This window comes from Passer domesticus, chromosome 7, assembly GCF_036417665.1.
Source record: "Passer domesticus isolate bPasDom1 chromosome 7, bPasDom1.hap1, whole genome shotgun sequence".
NCBI lineage: Eukaryota > Metazoa > Chordata > Aves > Passeriformes > Passeridae > Passer > Passer domesticus.
The window spans coordinates 37,766,843-37,775,089 of NC_087480.1; the positions used below are offsets into that span (position 1 = coordinate 37,766,843).

Below are 8,247 nucleotides of genomic sequence, written 5' to 3' on the forward strand. Positions count from 1 at the left end.
TGCCTGCTCACTAGGACCAGGCATCCAAAAAGAGTGCAGGGAAACTTCTCTTTCCTGCACTTGAAATCAAACTGGGAGCTTTGAAAGGAGCCTAGGAGGTCTGGTCACCTGAATACAATAATTACCTTTGAATTTCTTGATTAAATTGTGAGAGTGATAAAATAAATTCATTCTTTCTTAGGATGCAAGAAAGTAAAGATTGTTATCATGGAATAGTTTGGGTTGGAAGGGACCTTAAATACCATCTTATCCAAGCCCTTCCATGGGCTTCTACAGACAGAACACGGCACACCCAGTTTTGATTTAAATTTTGCCATTTTTTATAAAGAATCTTAGGAAAAATTAACAGGAATATATTTTTTTCCTGTGGTTACATTATACAGCACAATGATATTACAACTTAATTGCTGTAGTCCACAAACTTTCTCAGCAGAAATGGGTTTGTCCCTATAATTAATCTGTGTTTATACTTGGGTAGTTACTCCTAAAAAGGACACAACTGTGCTGTCATCTTCAAAGTATCAGAAAATACACATATTCTACAAATCTCCAAAATGCCGCAGCAGAGTAATTGACAGCCATGATTATTGTGCCCTCTAGAAACATTCTGGATGACAGATGATGGTAATTTCCTCATAAATCATGTCTAAACCATGAAAAATGCAATGGAACTTCATTTAAGGAGTATGATCTCACCAGGACTAATGGAGGGGGTAGAATTTGGGTCTGCAATGTTTATTTCAGCTTTTAGGGATAGAATCTTCCAGAAGTTGCAAGCATGTGTGTATAGAGAAAAAAAAAAATCCCATTTCAGATGAGCAGCACCATCTCTTTTGCCTCTCCTGTGTTGCTGTGGAACTTTTCCTGATTGACAGGAGGGAAGAGCAGCTCCTATTTCAGAAAAAAGTTCCTAAGATAGCAGTGAAGGGGTTTTTATTCAGGACTAAAGGAATAAAAGGAAAAAAAAAACGTTTTAGACTCTGAGAATCCAAGTGAACAATTCTACATTTTCTACATGCTTTCAAGCTGGAATGTTTTCATTATTTTTAATATAAAGGAATTTTATTTTCTATTTTTACTGGATTCATTGAGGGAGAATAAGGCTGTCCCCCTCCACACTACATTTATATTCCATGAAAAGCTCACAAATTGAAGTCCCAGTAACTTTTTTTTAACATCATTATCTCCCTCATTCTACCTGTGTCTTTTAACATTTTCTCTTCATTATAGAATGTGGTGCCCAGTTGACTTTATGGTTCAGAAATATTTGATTTATAGGGAGAAGTTTGGGGTATTATAGAATCCCAGAATTATGTGGGTTGGAAGGGTCCCCAAAACCCATCCAGTGCCACCCCCTGCCATGGGCAGGGACACCTCCCACTAGCCCAGGGTGCTCCAAGCCCAATCCAACCTGGTCTTGGACACTGCCAGGGATCCAGGGGCAGCCACAGCTTCTCTGGGCACCCTGTGCCAGGGCCTGCCCACCCTCATAGCCAAGAATTGCTTCCTAATATCCCATCTAAACCCATTCTCTTTTAATTTGAGTCCATACCCCCTTGTCCTGTCCCTCCATCCCTTGTAAAGAGCCTGTCTCCATCTTTCCTGTCAGCCCCTTCAGGCACTGAGATCAGCCTGAGGCTTCTCCTCTCCAGGCTGAACAATCCCAACCCTCCCAGCCTTTCCTCAAGGCAGAACTGCTCCATCCCTCTGATCCTCTTGGGAATAGGTGAGAAGTTTGAGCCCTAAGCAGATCCACATTTGGTGGCACACAGGGTTGTTCAGGGCCACAAGACAAAGGCAAGGAGATCACTTCATGGGCACAATGTACTCAGGGAAAATCAAATCATTTTCCAGTAAGAATAGACTTAAATCATGAGAAACAAAACCAAATGAAAACAAAACCTTTCCCACACCTTCTCCCCAGGCTCCACATCACCCCTGAGTGGTGCTGGGGATGGGGAATGGGGGCTGTGACAAGTGCAGTACAGCTCCTCTCTGCTGCTCCTTTCTTCACACTCTTCCCTTGTTCTGCCAGGGTTCTTCTCCATGTGCCACAAATCCTTTGGAAAAAAAACCTGCTCCTATCTGGGTCCTTCCCTGGGCTGCAGGGGAATCTTCCTCCCTCTCTTCTTCACTGGCAAAGCAAAAAAAAAATTTGAGAAAATACTGTTTTACTTTACTTTTTACTTTAAAACTAAAAGCCTTTGAGGACAAACTGCTGATCACTTTACTTTCTTCATCTAAATTAAAAGCAAAAGGACCAAGGCCTTCAGGCAGGATCTGCTGCTTGCATTTGTGATGTCCCAAAAAGACTCAGAGGGTTTATCATCAGTAAATCATTTCCACCCCTGGAGCACCTTCTCTCATCCCACATCCTCCTCTGTCAGCATCTTCCAGGCTGAACACCCCGTTTGCCTCCAAGTTACAGCACTGGAGAAAGGGAAGGGAAGAAAAGCTTTTAAATAGGAATTGCAACATTCCCCATTGTCCCTGCAGAAGCCAATTGTTTTAATCCTGAGATATTCTGCAAGGAAAACATGTTTGTAAGGACTTCTGCAAAGATCACAAGGCTTGCAGTGCCTTTTAGGAAGAAAGCAGATTCTTTCCCTGGGATAACTTAATCAGCCTGATAGCTTCACCCAGAACCTGATTCAGAAGAAGTTTAATGGCATCAGGAACCTTTAGAGCTCCATTAATGTCCCCCATCCTAGAACTGCCCCTAATACAGTGCAATGTTCCCTGCACAACTCAGAGAAGAGGCCTGAATAAATCACAGTTCAGCCAAAGTTTAAGCAGGTGAAAGCAGGTAAAAAACCAGTTATACCTATTTTTTTTTCCAAATCTAATAAAATTACAGACATCAGATAAGTATTATGAGACTAAAATTACAATAATTGATAGCAGTACACCTTCCCCCCAACACACAGTAAAATGTAAGAGTGTCTGTTGCAATGACTTCACCATTATGTTGTAAACAATTTTGTATGTTATGACTACAGGAATTCCATTTCCAAAAGTTTGCTTTTCTGTAGGCACTGCCTTTTCATGATGATAAAATAGTAAAAAAACCTGAAGGCATTCCAGAGTTCATAGAACAACAGATCATGGAAAGCCTTGAGTTGGAAGGGACATTAAAAATCATCCATTTCCCATGGACAGGGACACCTCCAGCTAAAAAAACTCCCAGTCTGAACTGAAGGTGCCTTTATTTGGTGAAACTTCCTGAATCTTCACACTTCAGACACAACTTCTGTGTCTGTTCACCAGAAAAAGGTTCAGCAGTGTCACCTTTCATGTTCCATCCACAGCTTGACCCTTAAAAGTGTATTAAAAGAAAATCTCAGATTCAAAGAATAGTTTGAGCTGAAGGGACCTTTCCAAGGTTGACCAGTCCAAGCTCCCTGCAATGAGCAGGGACAGCTGGACCAGCGGCTCAGAGTGGCCCTTCCAGGGATCCAGGGGCAGCCACAGCTTCTCTGGGCACCCTGTGCCAGGGCCTGCCCACCCTCACAGAGAAGGATTTCTCCCCAGTATCCCATCTGACCCGGCCCTCTGGCAATGGGAAGCCATTCCCTCTGTCCTGTCCCTCCATCCCTTGTCCCAAGTCCCTCTCCAGCTCTCCTGGAGCCCCTTTAGGCACTGGAAGTGGCTTTGAGGTTTCCCTGGAGCCTTCTCCAGGTGAACACCCCCAGGTCTCCCAGGCTGGCTACAGAGCAGAGGGGCTCTGGAACATCTGTAAACCCAGCACCAGGATGACAAGAGACTCAAAAAAAAAGCCCCAAAAAAGTGAAGTTCACCTTTAATAGTCTCTCTGCAAAGATTTCCACTTAAAATATTGAGTTCCTCATATTGGGGTACAGGAAATGCAAAGATTTCAACGTAAAGCCCAATGAAATTAAACCATTCCTGCTTTGAGATAAGAAGAGTTTTGGGTGCTGAGCTAGAAATGTGCCTTCCACCTCAGCACAGGAATCTGTAGGTGCAGCCAGCATATGCCAAGAAAAACCTTTGGAATGGTTTGTTTATTTACTGTGTAGCACAGTTCAGTCTTGGGCTTCACATCAAACCCAGGGGAGAATCCCTGCTGAGACAAACCAGTGAAGCACCTCTGAAGTGCACATTCCTTTCATATCAAAAGTGAACTGCTTTGAGGTTTTGAAAGAATTTAATATTCCAGGACATGTTACTAAAGCCATAATCCCAATCATTGTCCTCCACAAAGGGAATGAGGAAAATGATGGACAATATTCCTGTACTAAACATAGCTTAGGCAGTCAATTGGGATGTAGAAAGTCAAATACTTAGAGTTTGAGGGTCTAAATGCAAATGAGCAGATGAGGGTATGCTTCCCAGGAAAACTCTAAGCCCTTTAGCACCGTTTGAAGTCCTCTCTTGCAGCCTGTGTACAAGTCTGTGTACCAGCAATCATCCCTGGAATATTTGAGCACTAAGGGGAAGTGTCTGAGCACCAGAGATAAGAGGAACTTCTCTTTCAGCCTGGAGAAAAGGGAGCACAGCCACCCTAAAGCAAACTCAGCAAGTGGTGGGGCTTAAATTGCAATGCAATGGAAGAGTTTGGAATCTCAGCACTTGGACCCTAAAGAAACCCAACAGAGTGAACTGTTCATCTTCTAATTAGGGATGAGGCTCAGATCAATTCCAAAAATAACTCTGACACAACCTTTGCCAAGATATTGTCTCCTTTGAGGGTGAAAGGAATCTCCAGATCTCTGTGCCCATAGGGAGAAAAACTGGAATTACAACTAGGAATCACTCTGCTGTTCCAAGAGCTGACTTTCTGGCACCAGCCAAAAAATCCTACTGTAACAAAAAATTCCTCATGGAATTCAACATGAAATTCAGGCTGGTGCTGCACATGGTTTGGAGCAATCCCAGACAGGAGCACAGGCTGGGAGAGGATGCCATTGAGAGCAGCCCTGTGGAGAAGCACTCAGGGGTTCAGGTGGATGAAAAGAGGGGGCAGGAGCTCCAGGGAGGGGATTGTCCCCCTCTGCTCTGCCCACCCGAGACCCCACCTGCTGCATCCAGCCCTGGGGTCCCAGCATGGGCAGGAACTGCTGCTGAGAGTCCACAGGAAGTCCTGGAGCTGCTCCAGGGTCTGGAGCCCCTCTGCTCCAGAGCCAGCCTGGGAGACCTGAGGGTGCTCACCTGGAGAGGAAAAGGATGTGGGGAGACATCAGAGCCTCCACCAGTGCCTAAAGGGGCTCCAGGAGAGCTGGAGAGGGACTTGGGGCAAAGGATGGAGTGACAGGACACAGGGAATGGCTTCCCACTGCCAGAGGGCAGGGTTAGATGGGATATTGGGAAGGAATTCTTCCCTGTGAGTGTGGGCAGGCCCTGGCACAGGGTGCCCAGAGAAGCTGTGGCTGTCCCTGGATCCCTGGAAGTGTCCAAGGCCAGGTTGGATGGGGCTTGGAGCAACCCGGGCTAGTGGAAGGTGTCCCTGCCCATGGCAGGGGGTGGAACAAAGTGATCTTTAAGTCCCTTCCAATCCAAACTATTCTGTAATTCCATCATTCTGTAAGAGGGGTAAAAAAACTTATTTTCCTGAATTTATAATAATCAATACAGAGAATGGGCAAAGACAATTTTAGCCAGCAAAACTGAGCTATTCTGCCTAAAATGTTGCTTGCCCAGCAGCCGAGCTCTCACCAGGTGTTTATGGGATGTGATCACTGCATTGTGACAAATGCAGGATCATAAAATGTCATTTTTAGGGAATGGCTCAGTAGGGGCTTGGCAGTGCTGGGTTTATGGTTGGGCCTAATGATTCCAGAAGTCTTTCCCTACCTAAATCATTTATGAAAATTCCAATTATCAGTAAAATAATAGAAGAATTCGCTTAGTGCAAGTTACTGGGCTATGTATCACTACAGAAAAACTTTAATCAACGTTAGCAAGAGAAGAATAAAATCACCTTTGAGAATTGGCCCTGAAGGAAAAATCAGCTTTGTGACCTTGGCTCCAAAGAAATGTAATTTTACCCTTGACTTCCAAAGGGCCTCAGTTCTACCTGGGATGTACTTAGGCTCTGTGTTTGATTCAATGTGAATTATTTCTTTGCCTTTGAGAAATCCACTGGATTCTTAAAGATATTTAGGGACATTTTAGAAGCTATTTCATCTATATTTGTGTAGCTTCAACAGCTTAAATTCTGTTCGCATCTCTTAAATTCGCATCTCTTTCTAAATACTTTCTCTAAATACTTTTTATTTTCCTCTAGATTGAGCAAAAACATTTAAATTGTTTAAATGACTGCAAAAATTGGATTAAGAATACCAGAATGTATAAAAGTCTAGAAAATCAAAGCCAGGCCTAAAATAAAATTCCGCCATATTCTATGCAACAGTACATTACATATTTCTCTCTCTCTCTGCTTTTTTTAACATTTAGGCAATATCTACAATAAATATATGATCTATATATTTAATATATACAGTAAATAGATGCAATAAATGCAGAATATGGCTTCAGCCAGGATTTTCACAGAAACATCTGAGAATATTATGCTGTCCATATGCCAATAGGAGCATAGAGCTTTTCATATTATTATTTAATGTCAAATTTTACTTTCAAAGAGAAATTAGAATTGGAATTTATGTCATATTAAAAACAGTCTTTCTAACTGCACTTAGACACCTGAATACAAAAGTATCCATTTCTTATCACAATGCAGTTCTGTTGATCACTTTTGGGCTGGAAATGTCTTCTCTTCCCTTACAGCCACTAGCAAAATATTTAAAATAATCACCAGAACTTCCAAGAGACAAAAGCCAAGAAAAAACCCTTCTGTACACACTTCCTCTCATTTCCAAGTTGAAATCAGAGCCTTTAATGTTACTTTAACATGTGTTAATCATATCATTAATGTTATGACTGACAGACAGAAATTAGTTTAATGGAGAGTTCAGGGTTCTTAAATCAAGACAGGCTTTTGGGTTCTCATGATTAATAGAGCAATACCCCAGCCACATGTGCTCGAGCTGCAAAGGAAGATGGATAATGAGCTCCTGCATCCTCTGAAGGAATTTTAAAATCTATGGTGGACTACATTCCAATGAGAGCACATTAGACAGGAATTAATGCAGGATCATTTGTCTGTCATAGCCAATGTTCAAAGGGGAAGTGCAGAGAGTGAGCAGGGATATTCACACCTCCAGCTGTGGGAGGGCTAATGAGATGTAGGATGAATGGGGGGAGAAAAGACCACTTGATAGGTATAAAAATTTCCTTCCAGGCCCAAAGGGGTGTTTGGTGACATGCAAAACTTTCCCAGCTGGTGCAGTGTCCACCTAACAAACCCCAGCTCCTCACCACACCAGGCCTCACTGGAAGGAGCCTGTCTGCACAGTCCTGCCCAACAATTCTTACAAGAAATTCCATATCAGAAAGACACTGACACCCTGCTCTCACCGAATCCAGGCTGGTTTGGGTTGGAATGGACCTCAAAGCCCATCCAGTGCCACCCCCTGCCATGACAAGGACACCTTCCACTAGCCCAGATGGCTTCAACAACACTGCCAGTGATCCAGGGGCACCCACAGCTCCTCTGGGCACCCTGTGCCAGGGCCTCACCACCCACACGTGTCCAATGTCCCACCCAGCCCTGCCCTCTGGCAGTCAAAATAATGCCCTATTTTCCTTCTATCATAATTTCTCTAATTTCTCCTGTAATTTGCTTCATTCTTTGTAAAATTACACAGTCTTTACAGAATTTATGGTGTTGGTAATGTTGCAGTCCTCCAGGGAAACAGCAGGATCGGTAATCTTCACTTTCCAGAGAGAAAACATGGCCTGGGAATGGTTTTGAGCAGCTCTGTGGAGATGTACTACCAATGACCTGGGGGAATTACAGGTGTAATGTGGTCTGTATGACCTGAGCTGAGTTAGGAAACATTAATTACAGCCATTGAGGCAGTAAATTAGTTTATACACCTTGCTGGTTTTGTACAAAGAGTAATTGTTCTCTGTGTATGTTGCAAAGATAAAAGTCTGAAATGTACTTGATATTTTTGGCAATATGAATTGTGTATTTTCTCAAAAACAGATCAATATGTGAAGTGCTTACTTTCTAATGATAAAGTAATCTTCTTCTATTACTTCTCATTTTCTTATTTTTCTTAGTGATCTTAAGATCCTCGTACTGCTTCCTTTAGTTGGAAATTATGGGATTCTTCTCCTGTATACTTTTGCCTCATTCAGACAAAAAGCAGAGTGCTTTAATTA

The 8,247-nt window shown here is 42.9% G+C and overlaps 1 long non-coding RNA gene across 1 annotated transcript; it reads right to left on the reverse strand.

Moving 5' to 3' along the window:
• Positions 1–454: 454 nt before the first annotated feature.
• Positions 455–7,569, reverse strand: LOC135304126 (uncharacterized). The gene is made up of 3 exons (XR_010365568.1): positions 7,435–7,569; positions 1,914–2,134; positions 455–943 (listed from the first exon to the last, which is right to left on the reverse strand). It is a non-coding gene; the product is annotated as an uncharacterized LOC135304126 (long non-coding RNA).
• Positions 7,570–8,247: the final 678 nt, after the last annotated feature.